The sequence below is a fragment of the Bufo gargarizans genome, chromosome 1, assembly GCF_014858855.1.
Source record: "Bufo gargarizans isolate SCDJY-AF-19 chromosome 1, ASM1485885v1, whole genome shotgun sequence".
Lineage (NCBI taxonomy): Eukaryota > Metazoa > Chordata > Amphibia > Anura > Bufonidae > Bufo > Bufo gargarizans.
The window spans coordinates 169,306,621-169,321,424 of record NC_058080.1 but is presented as its reverse complement, the minus strand read 5'-3'; positions in this window follow the sequence as shown (position 1 = coordinate 169,321,424).

Genomic DNA, 14,804 nt, shown 5'->3' with positions numbered 1-14,804 from the left:
CGCCCAGGATTGCGGGCCCTACGTCCATCAGGGTCTCCGCCAGCAGCTATATTACTGGCTCCAACCCACACTTCTCCTCATCTGCTGCCTCCTCCTCCACTTCCACCTCCAGCAGCAGTCGCTAGCTGGAACAGTGTACCCACTGCTGTGGGTAAGCGTCAACAGGCCATGCTGAAGTTGATCTGTTTAGGGGACAAACAGCACACCGTCGCAGAGCTGTGGCAGGTTATAAGGGACCAAACCAAGCTGTGGCTCTCGCCACTCAACCTACAACCAGGCATGGTTGTGTCTGACAATGGCAATAACTTGGTGGCGGCATTGGAGCTCGGCAACCTGACACACATCCCATGCCTAGCCCACATCTTAAACTTAGTGATTTAGCGGTTTATCAAAACCTACCCCAATTTGCCTGAGCTACTAGTGAAGGCGCACCGCGTGTGTGCACATTTCCGCAAGTCGTACACAGCTTCAGCCGGTCTGTTAACGCTGCAGCAGCAATTGCGGCTTCCAGTTCACCGACTGTTGTGCACCGCGCTGGAACTCTACGTTCCACATGTTGGCCAGGCTTTGTGAGCAACAGAGGACAGTTGTGGAATACCAGTTGCAACATGCCACTGCCACTATTCACAAGAGAGGAGTGGGCATTGACGTCAGACCTCTATGAGGTTTTAAAAAACTTTGATGAATCCACACAGATGGTTAGTGGCGATAATGTTATTATCAGTGTAACCATCCCACTGCTGTGTCTACTCAAACGATCGCTGCTCACAATTAAGGACAATGCTCTGAATGTGGCAGATGAGGAAATGGGGGAGGACATTACACTGGGTGATAGCCAGCACATCCTCAGTTCGTCTTCTCAGCGCGAATTGGACCATAAAGAGGAGGAGGAGCTGGAGACAGTTGCTTCTGCTACAGAGGGTAGTACCCATGGAACTTTAATTCCATCTGTTCAGCGTGGATGGGCAGAAAAGGAGGAGGAGGATGAGGAGATGGAGAGTCATCTTGATGTCGACAACGACGTCTTGCCTGTTGGTACTCTGGCACACATGGCTGACTTTATGTTAGGCTGCCTTTCCAGTGACCCTTGCGTTATTCGCATTTTAGATAACACAAATTACTGGGTGTTCACCTTTCTTGACCCCCGCTACAAAGAGAACTTCTCATCTCTTATTTCTGTGGTGGAGAGGATGAGTAAAACGGTGCAATACTAGAAGGTACTTTTTGAGAGAGTGTTCCAAAATCTTCCATCTGACAACACTGGCGGCAGAGTCCGTACTTCCTTAGGCAACTGAGGAAGGGAGACAAGGGGAATACACAGCAGTTCCAACAAAGGCAGGGCAACACTCTCCAAGGCATGGAACACTTTCATGACACCCCGCCAGCAACCTCACCCTGAAGCACGGCCAAGGAGGGAAAAGTTTTGGAAGATGGTGAAAGAATACATAGCAGACCGTGTCAGCGTTCTAAATGATCCCTCAGTGCCATACAACTACTTGGTGTCCAAGCTGGACACGTAGCTCGAACCTGCGCTCTACAACTTGGAGGTGCTGGCCTGCCCTGCCGCCAGCGTTTTGTCTGAGCGTGTATTTAGTGCTGCTGGTGGCATTATAACAGATAAGAGTATCCGCTTGTCCACTGACAATGCTGACAGGTTGACTCAGATAAAAATGAACAAGGGCTGGATTGCCCCTGAATTCTCAACTCGACCAGAGGAGAGCTGAGCTGATGATGAACATAAGGCAATTTCAATGTATCATTTATAATGTACTCAATCTACTGTAGTGTATTCCCATGCACCTTTTCCACTACAAAAAAAAAAAGAGTATATGGTTGAATCTTGTTTTCTCCCCCTCTTCCTCCTCATCCAGATTGTATATATTTCCTCCACTCTAATTTTTTTAATAGGGTCAGCTCAACTGCAGGCCCTCAACTTACATTTTTTTATAGGGTCAGCTCAGCAGCAGGCCCTTGCCCCTAATGTTTTAGAGGGTCAGCTCAGCAGCAGGCCCTCACCCATAATGTTTTAGAGGGTCAGCTCAGCAGCAGGCCCTCGCCCCTAATGTTTTAGAGGGTCAGCTCAGCAGCAGGCCCTTGCCCCTAATGTTTTAGAGGGTCAGCTCAGCAGCAGGCCCTCACCCATAATGTTTTAGAGGGTCAGCTCAGCAGCAGGCCCTCACCCATAATGTTTTAGAGGGTCAGCTCAGCAGCAGGCCATCGCATATAATGTTTTACAGCGTCAGCTCACCAGCAGGCCCTCTCCCCTAATGTTTTAGAGGGTCAGCTTAGCAGCAGGCCCTCGCATATAATGTTTTAGAGCGTCAGCTTAGCCGCAGGCACTCGCATATAATGTTTTAGAGCATCAGCTCACCAGCAGGCCCTCGCCCCTAATGTTTTAGAGGGTCAGCTCAACTGCAGGCTCTTGCATATAATGTTTTACAGGGCCAGCTCAATTTCAGGCCCTCGCATATAATGTTTTACAGGGTCAGCTACCCAGCAGGCCGGCACCTAAAATCTTTTACTTTGTCAGCTCACCTGCAGGCCCGCAACTCAAATCTTTTACAGAGTCAGCTCACCTGCAGGCCCGCAACTCAAATCTTTTATAGAGACAGCTCACCTGCAGGCCCGCAGCTCAATGTGAATGAGGCCCTCCTTTATGTGATATACAGGTTGTATCGGAGTGCCTCCTCATAATTTTTGGCAGTAAAAATTAAATATACAGGAAAGAATGTTTTCAATAAATTTTTCCTATAAAAAAAATTTCTGCTTTAGTTTTGTGCATTAAAGAGGACCTTTCACTACTCTACAAACTAAAAACTAACTAGATCAGTGGGCAGAGCGGCGCCCAGGGGTCCCCCTGCACTTACTAGTATGCCTGGGCGCCGCTCCGTTCGCCCGGTATAGGCTCCGGTGTCTGCGCTCCCTCTGACTGATTTCTTGTAGGAGGCGTGTCCCTTGCTGCACTGCTGGCCAATCGCAGCGCACAGCTCATAGCCTGGCTCCCTCTCCGAAATTAAACAATGATTCCCCATTACCGGTGGTTACCATGTTAGGCGCATAAAAGAACATCGGAAGTTGATAGGGAAGATATCCAAATGGATGGCGGACGTCACGAGGACGTGCAATCAGGCAGAAGTTATCTAGAGTCAACAAAGCAGCAGCAGGGCCTCTCCTGTATAACGTTTCCTCATCCAAAATACTGCAGTGACATTCCCTGTCATTTTTTATTACTCATTTCAATAACAGGGCATATTAATAGTCCTGTATTGTTATTTATCGTCACTACCTCCCCGAGTCGGGAGTGGGTAATTGCTACGCGCCTGCTGCCTTCCTTAGTTTTTTCTGCGTTAATAACTTGACCCACCCTCTCCACCCAATCAGATTTCAGCCATTGACCTACCTTTCATGTGGTATCCCTTTCTCAAGCTCCCTCTCCGGCTTCGAACCCTGATTCCCTGTTACCCGTGATCACCATGGTAGGCGCAGAAAAGAACATCGAAAGTTGATAGGGCAGACATCCAAATGGATCGTCGCTGTCATGAGGAGGTGCAATCACCCAGAGGTTATCTAGAGTCACCAATGTGGCAGCAGGCCCTAGATGGTCAGATCAGCAGGCCCTTGCTCCAAATGCTTTTGAGGGTCACCAGCAGGCCATCAATCATAATTTTTCAAGGGTGTGTGTGATGCCCTCCTTTATGTGTAACAAAGGGTGTTTTGGAGTGCCGGTTCCTTGTAATTTTTGGCAGCCCTTTCACTTAGTGCATAGGCTTTATGAGTGTAGGAGTCCCACTACCTGAACAATTGTACCACAATGTGAATGAGGCCCTCCTTTATGTGATTATACAGGCTGTCTTTTTTTTGCTTGTAATTTTTGCTTGTAATTTTTTGTAGCACTTCCTAACATTTTTTTGGGGGGTTATGTGTGTATTTTTGTGAGTCTGTAAAAGTGGCGTACAACTCGGACAACATGGTTCCCAGCAGCGACCTGGGAGTCCAAGATGCATCCAGACATTGTACATTGTACCCATGATATTCCCGATCCATTTCGGTGGTGTTTCTGTCACTTTCTGACCTTTTCCAATGGACCAGGCACCCTCCCCTTTTCAGAGCAGGGGGTGCCTGGTTGTCTCCCATTGACTTCCATTATACTCGGGGGCTCGGCCGAGCACACGAATATAGCAATGTGTTCGGGTCGAACACCAGAACACCCAAATACTTTGGTGCTCGATCATCACTAGTTCTAAAGTCAAATGACTTCAAGTGAAGCTAAACTAACAATGTTATAAATGTCACACACGGTGCCTTTGGTCCTCTAGCTTGTGACCCTCCTGTTTCTCCCATCCTCAGGTCCCGCACTGTCTCTCCACACCAGCTTAATCTTGTTTGCTAGCAAAGTCTCTCCACTTCTACCTATAGGCCATCCATGCATGCTTCCTCTGGCTCTTAAATGACCAGCTTGCTCACACCCTTATCTTCACATGCCAAGAGCTGGCAGCCTTGGGGTATGTAAAGGACCTTTTCCTGGTACACCCACTGCCTTAACAGTTTCTAACTTAACACAACCCTGTTAATTAAAATGCAAAATAATAGCATACAATAATGCAAATAGCCAAATATAAGGTTGCTTTTAATAATCCTGACAACTACCAAACATTGCAAATTATGGAGTTCTCCATTTTAAGTGCTTCAGTCTTTCCTCAACAGTGCATCAAACTTTTAAAAAGTGTTTTAGTTTTACTATTGTATAGGGTAAATTCATATGAGTGTATGCAAAAAGTGTTAAGTGACAGCAGGAACACCATATAGTATCTCTATCAGGTTTTGCACATATACGATGCATATACCCTATGTGTTTCGTTGTTATATGTAGAAACATAATTAGTTCTTCAAAGAAGAAAATGTGGGGGGTTCAGCCCGCACAACCCTATGCAGGTGCACATTGCTATGGCGAAATACAGATACAAACGCAAAAACACAAATGCAATCGCACTCTGCCCTGCCTCTATGCTGGATGTTAAATAAGGCATTAGTGTACATTTTGGCCAAAGCGTAATAAGCCACTCACCACGTCAAGGTCGCCTTCATGAGTGGTCCCTAACACTAGTTCCTACCTGTTATGGGCCATGACAGCCACACAAAGTCCAGGGAGTGTAGGTATAGCATGCACGCCAATCACACTCTGCTTTTAACCCCGTCCGGTGCCATTACAGCTTTCATCGGATCCAGGGATGCAAGTACCAACATGCATGCTGAGCCCACTTTATACTTCTCCTGGAGCCAAATGGCTACTGGTAGGTGCTATATAAGCAGACTCCGTTTTTTTAATTAGTTCTTCACCATTCTGGCACTACTTTGTAAATTACTGTCAGGTGTACTGTGGGGATAGGATGAAGTAGGGACACTGAGGGAGAGCTATTTACCTGAGTGGTTGCCCCTTTCAGGGTAGGTGCATTGCTGCTGTGGCAAACCTACTATAGGGACAAGAGCTTTTGTCTACCACCATGTGGGTAACACATTAGATAAAAACAAATGGATACCCTATCCTTCTATCAAGGCGGTACAAAACATGTCTCTTCTTGATTCCTCTATTTTACAATTTCACCCATTATTTATTGTCTGTCCTTGATAGTCCCAGGGGTATGTCTGTACTGTTCATGTGCTGATTTTAACTCTTTTAGTAAGCTTGAAATAAAAGCTATGTTTTGGTATTTAACCCTTCGTTAAACGTCAGTAATTAGTAACTTTTACATGAGCCGAAATGTGATCTTCAGATTTCTGGGTCAGAAGATGGCAGGTCTTTTGCGGTATTCCTAGTATTCAGTGGTTAGTACTTACCTAAAGTAATTCAAGGGAGGACAACTGGTGAGCCAGTGACAGGGTCATGAGTGCCCAAAGCTTATTGATGTAAACGGGGAATTAAAGCTAGTTGGTTTCGATCCCACAGAAGGAAAAATTGCTGAAAATGTTAATACTGGCTGTAATAGACACACAGTGCATCACAGCTTGCTGGATATGGGGCTGCATGGATACCCTGTCCACTGCCAAAGCACCTGCATTAGCCACCTGAGCTATTGTAGCTAAAGTTATGTGTGTTATTGTGCTGACATACTGTGTGCACATGTAAATTTATGTCTTCATAAACAATAGCACAAAGAGAGAAGTAAAAATAATTGTCATACCAGACTTTTGGAATCACTAGGCTTTTCTGCATTCCAGTAAGTTGTGCAAAGGTTGTCCTGTTCCTATGTGGCTCAAACGTGCTAGAAACAGTTAAGTTAACAAAAAAGTGCAGCTACTGTGTTATTAAAGGTAACCTGTCAGCTGGATTTTGTGTAAAGAGCTGAGGACATGGGTAGCTAGATGGCCACTAGCACATCCGCAATACCCAGTCCCCATAGCTCTGTGTGCTTTTATTGTGTAAAAAAAAACAATTTGATACATATGCAAATTAACCTGAGATGAGTCCTGTTCCTGACTCATCTCACGTACAGGACTCATCTCAGGTTAATTTGAATATGTATCAAGTTGGTTTATTTTGCACAATAAAGGCACAGAGAGCTATGGGGACTGGGTATTGCGGATGTGCTAGCGGCGATCTAGCAACCCATGTCCTCAGCTCTATACACAAAATCCCAGTGACAGGTTCCCTTTAAAGTCTCCTGACTAGAGAAGACCAAATCAATTCTAAATTAATAAAATTTGTTATGATTTCCCCAAAAATTCTACTTCCGAAGCATTTCAATTCGGAAAAATCGTGCAACGCAACAACCACCATTTTATGAATCAAATTCAGTACACTAGTGAAGGAAACAGAGCAGGGATATATGATATTTTAGCACTGGTAATGGAGTCCACATATAGAGCACCAAAAATGTATATAGCGTAGCTCAGAAGCTCCCTGAATATTTTAAGCACCATAGCTGCGTTGTACACTGTGCAAATGCACCTTTTTCCCAAAAAACCTGTTGCAAATGTTCTACAGTTAGTAACTTTACATGTAAGCATATTTTCCAGTGTCACCAGCAGAGTATGTTTTGGTCACAGAGGTTGTCCAATTGTGCCTTTTTTAATTTTAAAAAGCCTAACAAATTTAACAGTGCAGTGTGTTTTAAACATGCCTTTACCATAGCTATATAGTAAATTATATCAGTGTCACTCTGACATAATTTACTATTGCTGACAGACAGGAGAGAAAAAAAATAGTCCTAGGAGACCTCAGAGAATCAGAATAGAATCTTCCAATGGATTTGGAATCAGACCTGAAATAGAGATAAGCAAACTTCTTGAAAATCGTTTTGTGTCAAATTTTTTCAAAAAATTTAATTTGGTTTGAAGTTGATTCTACATGAATCAAAGGTACTCCAATTGGCCTGAAATTGGTACATTATACTCTGAGGTCTGCTAGGACTCATATTTTTTTTATATCTTTTCGTTATCTCTATATAAATTTTTGCTTTTTCATCTTCTTTTTGAAGGGTATCTGTCAGCAGATTTGTACCTATGAAACTGGCTGACCTGTGGCATGTGCTAGAGATGAGTGAAGTTTAGAAAAATTAGATTTGGCTGCTTCACCGAACTTCGGCAAGAAATTTGATTTGTTACAAATAGTTTTTCATTGTATGGAGCAGGTGCAATGACGGGGAATAGCAATCACGCCTATCGTTCACTGATGACATCACCAGCATGATCACATAGAGACGTCTTAACGCTTGGCGCAGGTCCTTTGGCAGGTTTTATTCAATCAAGACGGGAGCGGACAGCCTCTCTGATCAAGTGGATGAGGTGAGTATAATTTTTTTTCAGTCACCATTTTAGGAAAAATGTATTCATTACTCAAGTGCGAGGAAATTTGGCTTCGTGACGAATATAATTTTTCCTGAAATTCATGTCAAAGTACACTTTAGATTATTCAATTAGCTCAACACTAGCATGTGCGCTTGGCAGCTGACGGCATCTGTGTTGGACCCATGTTCATATGTTCCTGCATTGCAGACAAAAATTATGTTTTAATATATGCAAATGAGCCTCTTGGAGCAACAAGGGTGTTGCTGTTACACCTAGAGGGTCCGCTCCTCTGCAACTGCTGTGCCCTCTCTACTTTGATTGACAAGGTCAGACAGGCATGATCACATTTAGACGGCTTACCCTGTCAATCAAAGTGCAGAGGGCACAACAGTTACAGAGCGAGCTGAGCCTCAAGGTGTAATGGCAATGCCCCTGTTGCTTCTAGATGCTTATTTGATTATATTAAAACATAATTTTTCTCAGCAGTGCAGGCATATATGAACATGAATCCAACACAGATGCCTTCAGCTGCCAAGCGCACAAACAACAGATAAACCAATTTCATAGGCCCAAATCTGCTGTCAAATGCCCTCTAAGGTTTTAGCTGCAAAGACAGCAATAGTAAATAATGTCAGAGTGACACTGACATATGGCATATAGCTATCGGTAAACGCGAGGTTAATGTTACCAAACAGCGTGTTTAAAAACACACTTCAATGTTGCATGTGTTATGTCTGTTTCATATTAGAAAGAATCCAAAAATGGTCCCATATTGGGGATAGGTGGTGTTTACCCTGTTCCGGACATAGGGCGCACAGATACGCCCTGATGTCCTGGTACTTAAGGACACAGGGCGTACAGGAACGTCCTGAGTAGTTCCAATCACCGCTGCGCGGCGGGCGGTGATCGGAACCCGGTGCCTGCTCAAATCATTTTGCAGGCTCCCTGGGAAAATGCGCCGGGGGGTCCTGTGACCCTCCCGTGTCGGCGATCTCAGCAAACCGCAGGTAAATTCAGACCTACAGTTTGCTGCGTTTCCGGGTTATTCTAGTCTCTGGGGACCCGATAACCCGGAACAGGATGGTGATCGGTGGTGTGATAATACACCACCAATCTGCGATCCTGAGAGGTGATGGTGACATCACCTCTCAGGATCGGTTCTCATTTGTCGGCTGGGCGGACGGGCAGTTCAAAATACTGCAGCGCTCCTCTCCTTTTGTGTCCGGGGAGACGAGGCGATCTCCAGAGCCAGCACCCCCATCTGTGCAGGGATCATCAGCCAACACCTGCAAGGTATTTAGGGAAAGGTTAGGGACAGATTAGGTTAGGCAAGGATATTCAGGGAAAGTTAGTTGGAAAAAAAATAAGTTTTTTTCATTGCATCACCCTAAATCGTGTGTCTCGGGTGCACAGCAGAGCTGTGTGACCCTAGATCCACCCCAGGGGTGCTGCAGCTTGTCCACCTGCCCCCCCCCCAACTTGTTTTTGGGGCGCAAGCTGTTTTTTTTCTGCGTACGCTGAATGTGGCCGGCACTTTTAGCCTACAGCCACTGTTAGCGCATTGCACACCCCACCGCTGATCAGCTTTGGACGGCTAATCAACGCGTTTTTTATATACAGTACAGACCAAAAGTTTGGACACACCTTCTCATTCAAAGAGTTTTTGTTATTTTCATGACTATGAAAATTGTAGATTCACACTGAAGGCATCAAAACTATGAATTAACACATGTGGAATTATATACATAACAAAAAAGTGTGAACCAACTGAAAATATGTCATATTCTAGGTTCTTCAAAGTAGCCACCTTTTGCTTTGATTACTGCTTTGCACACTCTTGGCATTGTCTTGATGAGCTTCAAGAGGTAGTCACCTGAAATGGTCTTCCAACAGTCTTGAAGGAGTTCCCAAAGATGCTTAGCACTTGTTGGCCCTTTTGCCTTCACTCTGCGGTCCAGCTCACCCCAAACCATCTCGATGGGGTTCAGGTCCGGTTACTGTGGAGGCCAGGTCATCTGGCGCCGCACCCCATCACTCTCCTTCATGGTCAAATAGCCCTTACAGAGCCTGGAGGTGTGTTTGGGGTCATTGTCCTGTTGAAAAATAAATGATGGTCCAACTAAACGCAAACCGGATGGAATAGCATGCCGCTGCAAGATGCTGTGGTAGCCATGCTGGTTCAGTATGCCTTCAATTTTGAATAAATCCCCAACAGTGTCACCAGCAAAGCACCCCCACACCATCACATCTCCTCCTCAATGCTTCACGGTGGGAACCAGGCATGTAGAGTCCATCCGTCCACCTTTTCTGCGTCACACAAAGACATGGTGGTTGGAACCAAAGATCTCAAATTTGGACTCATCAGACCAAAGCACAGATTTCCACTGGTCTAATGTCCATTCCTTGTGTTCTTTAGCCCAAACAAGTCTCTTCTGCTTGTTGCCTGTCCTTAGCAGTGGTTTCCTAGCAGATATTCTACCATGAAGGCCTGATTCACACAGTTTCCTCTTAACAGTTGTTCTAGAGATGTGTCTGCTGCTAGAACTCTGTGTGGCATTGACCTGGTCTCTAATCTGAGCTGCTGCTAACCTGCGATTTCAGAGACTGGTGACTCGGATGAACTTATCCTCCGCAGCAGAGGTGACTCTTGGTCTTCCTTTCCTGGGGCGGTCCACCTGACTTCTCCACAACGCAACTGATAGTCCCAACCCCATTTATAAGGCAAGAAATCCCACTTATTAAACCTGACAGGGCACACCTGTGAAGTAAAAACCATTTCAGGTGACTACCTCTTGAAGCTCATCAAGAGAATGCCAAGAGTGTGCAAAGCAGTAATCAAAGCAAAAGGTGGCTACTTTGAAGAACCTACTAATATGACATATTTTCAGTTGTTTCACACTTTTTTGTTATGTATATAATTCCACATGTGTTAATTCATAGTTTTGATGCCTTCAGTGTGAATCTACAATTTTCATAGTCATGAAAATAAAGAAAACTCTTTGAATGAGAAGGTGTGTCCAAACTTTTGGTCTGTACTGTATATTGATTAGAAGAGCTATTAAGTTGGGAGCTCTGCTCACATGACAAATTTCTTGAAGTGTGGGTTCCATGGAGTCCCTGGTTGCAATTTGCTAGTTTCTCTGCCCTAACTGTGAAAGATAATGAGGGTATAAATAATAAACAATTATAATCTAATTGCTTCTTCTGCCATTAACATTAGATCTTACTCTATAAAGCAGGGGTGCACAACCTGCAGCCCGGGGGCCACATGCGGCCCTCAACCATCTGACATGTATGTCTATGTCTTCTGGCTGCTTACATGCATTTTTCATGTATTCTCCCATTAAATGGGAGTCCTGGATGTGTAACCAGACATTTATGGTTTACACTGTATGTACAATATGCAATAAATACAGTATATCAGTTGGTAATACCCCTTTAACTTTTATTTTCGGCCCTTGGGATTCCTTCAGTCTGACAATGTGGCCCCCAACCAGAAAAGGTTGTGCACCCCTGCTATAAAGCATGCCACTTTCAATTTGTCACTGTATTTCTACCAATACTTTATTGCTCAATGTGATGTGTACATATATATATATATATATATATATATATATATCTACTCTTGATTCACACAGTGCAGTTTTTATACATATTTTAAGACATAAAAAAGTATTTACGTGCCACTGTCAAAACCATGAGCAATAACCAAATATGGTGCCTATACTGCCTATATAAGCCTTTAACAGCCTTCTAGATCAATCTAGTTTTGAACATTCACAGACTCCATTAGGAAAACACCTGCCTTCTCACACACCTTACTGTACAACTTCTGTGTTCTGCCACCTTGCAAATCATTAGTCAGACCACACATGGAGTACTGTGTACAGTTCTGGGCTCCTGTGAACAAGGCAGACATAGCAGAGCTGGAGAGGGTTCAGAAGAGGGCAACTAAAGTAATAACTGGAATGGGGCAACTACAGTACCCTGAAAGATAATTAACATTAGGGTTATTCAATTTAGAAAAAAGACGACTGAGGGGAGATCTAATTACTATGTATAAATATATCAGGGGTCAGTACAGAGATCTATCCCATCATCTATTTATCCCCAGGACTGTGACGAGGGGACATCCTCTGCGTCTGGAGGAAAGAAGGTTTGTACACAAACATAGAAGAGGATTCTTTACGGTAAGAGCAGTGAGACTATGGAACTCTCTGCCTGAGGCGGTGGTGATGGTGAGTACAATAAAGAGTGGCCTGGATGTATTTCTGGAGTGTAATAGTATTTTAGGTTATAGTTATTATATTTCTGGAAAAAGGTCGTTGATCCAGGGAGTTATTATGATTGTCTGATAGGAGTCCGAAAATAAGAAAAATTGGCTTCCACCTGATGTTTTTTTTTGCCTTCCTCTGGATCAGCTTTGCAGGACGATAGGCTGAAGTGGATGGATAGATGTCTTCTTTCAGCCTATGTAAGATGCTCCCATAGCAAAGTGTACGGTACCTCGTGATGGGCCTGCAGCAGTGATGGGACTGCAGAACAGTCTTCACCATGTGTTGAGCTATGAAGAGGAGGAAATATTAGAGTGGGAAGCATTGAGTGATGCTAATATGTCCCTTTCGCACTCTGTCAAGCAAGACTTGCTTTCTTGAATGTACAGAGATAGGGGCACACAAGTCAAATAACCAAGATAGCTGTTGGAGATCTACTCCATTTTACCCTTTCTATAAAAGGTAAATGGTAGAATGTTTTACATCTACCGATAGAGCAACCAAATTAATGTCCTATCAGACTCCGCTATTCCACAAGATGGTGGCCAAATTCTGTGACCCAGGTATTTCTCAGAGGTTGACATTCCTCCTTCCTCATTCATTGCTATAAACAAATCAAACACCACCACAATCAGCAGCCAAGTGTTCATCTGCCTTGATAACCTGGCCTGATGGGTGTTGATCATGTGAAGATCAGATCCCATGACTTATGTCTTAACTTTATGTCACTTCATTTTTAGTGTGTTTTCATGATAGCCGTTTGGCAGGCTTGCCAACCGTCCTGAAATTTCTGGCCGTGAAAAAAAAATAGATGCGTCCATGATTTTTTGAGGCTGATAATACTTGACTAGATTCCAGTGCTCACTGGAACATCACAGTCTCCTCAAACAGCTGATTAGCGGGGGTGCCAGTAGTCAGACCCCAACTATCTGATACTGATTATCTATCCCGGGAACAGGCCACCAATACTACACTCCCAAGAAACACCGTTAAAGGAACAGGGACTTAGTGGGTAGTACATGGCACTGGGATTCTCTCTTTGGCTTCTTGTTTTATGGGACACATTATTCTCAGAATTCTAGAGGAGCATGTATGGCCTATAAGTCTCCTCAAGCCAAATAAGGTGCACTCTCTCTAAGGAGTGATAGTACCCCTCCCCCCAGACCTTGACTTAGGCCTCTCACCCAGTTGTGCACTGATGAGGGGCAATCACCCTGAAACAGCTGCCTGCAGATGAGATGCTGGCTTATTTATTATCTGAGTCATGTCTCAAGGCATGTTTAAAGGGTCTAACATTGACTTACATCTGGTGGCATTAGAGGCAGAGCTTGTTAAGAGCTCATTTGAATCCCTTTCTCACCAGGAATAACATCTTGGATTGGTTTTGCCTGGAGTGTTTCATTAATGAAAGGTCATGTGGTCAAGTTTGGCATTAACCCAACTTTACCTTATATGTGAATCCCTCTCAAATTATTAAAATTCTAGCAAGGCAAAAAAAAACGTGCCTACTGTTCATAGGATATGAGAAGATATCAGCGATATTTGGTGAGTGAATTCTATAAGCAAGTCCCATCCCGTATATTAATATCTTCACACAGACAAACTCTACTTCATTTCCCTCACTGCTTGCCCCAGATACAGCCGAGACAAAGACGTTATCCTCATTAAAGTGTAAAGTCTTCGGCGCTATCCCTCAATCATGACGCTAATTACATCTGACGTTTCGCAAACAAGCTGCGATGAGTTCAGTGAAGAGAAGATGACATTTGGACGTTGGGCATCTATACGTCCCTCTTACGAGAAGACGCGAAAAATGGTAATATCAGAAGCAACACCTTCCCGGTTAAGTCACAGGAACGTAGATCTCACTGTACCAAAGCCAGCAATTCCTTGGTGCTAGTTTAAAGCTCTAAGTGACAACCAGTCAGCACGATTCCAGGCCGACTTCCTAGTTTCCATGGCAACGTACCATATCCTATAAGGCTGTGTGGGAAGTAGGAGAATTAGACAATGAAGTCATTTTAGAAAAAAAAATAAAAAAGACTTGGATGCTAATTATCTTGTGGAAGCGACTTCTGCTCCCCCCCCCCGCAGAGGTTAAACGTTAAATATGCAGACGGAGCACCCCTAAACTGCGCACCTCATGGCACTTCATGAGTTAAGAGATGCTAACGGATGAGCCATCCAACAAGTTCTTCCTCTCAGGAGAAGCGTCTCCTATAAATACCAGGCAGATATTATGTCACCCTCCCCGGCACAAGGTTACCGCGCAGACTGATAATTACAGGCGCGGTGGGAACAGAACTTCAGGCGCACTCATCGCCTTTATTTCAATTAATTAATAAGGAGGCAAATTGCTTTAATGATGGCAAATTCCTAACATTCCCCTGCATCCAGTATTCCCTTCCAAAACCAATGAGCAGCAGCAGTTCCCTCATAACAATCATTAAGGGAAAGTGCACTTCCATTTTGGGTAAAAAACATAAAGGCAGCCAATCAAATAAAACATTTTGCAGCCATGTAATTACTAGCAATTTAGTGAAACGCTAGCAGTCGGACCTGGCTGTCTATATAAGGCGGCTCCTTCACAGGACCCATTTATTTCCCTGGGACTCCAGGGACCGGCGCTCATTTTGCTGAGGTGTTTCTCCCTTTTGAAATGCACTATGTTCCTGATCTGCACCCCCTGCTCGTCGCCCCCGTCGGATGGAGGACTGGCACATTGGCTGAGGCGCCGCCATTGGC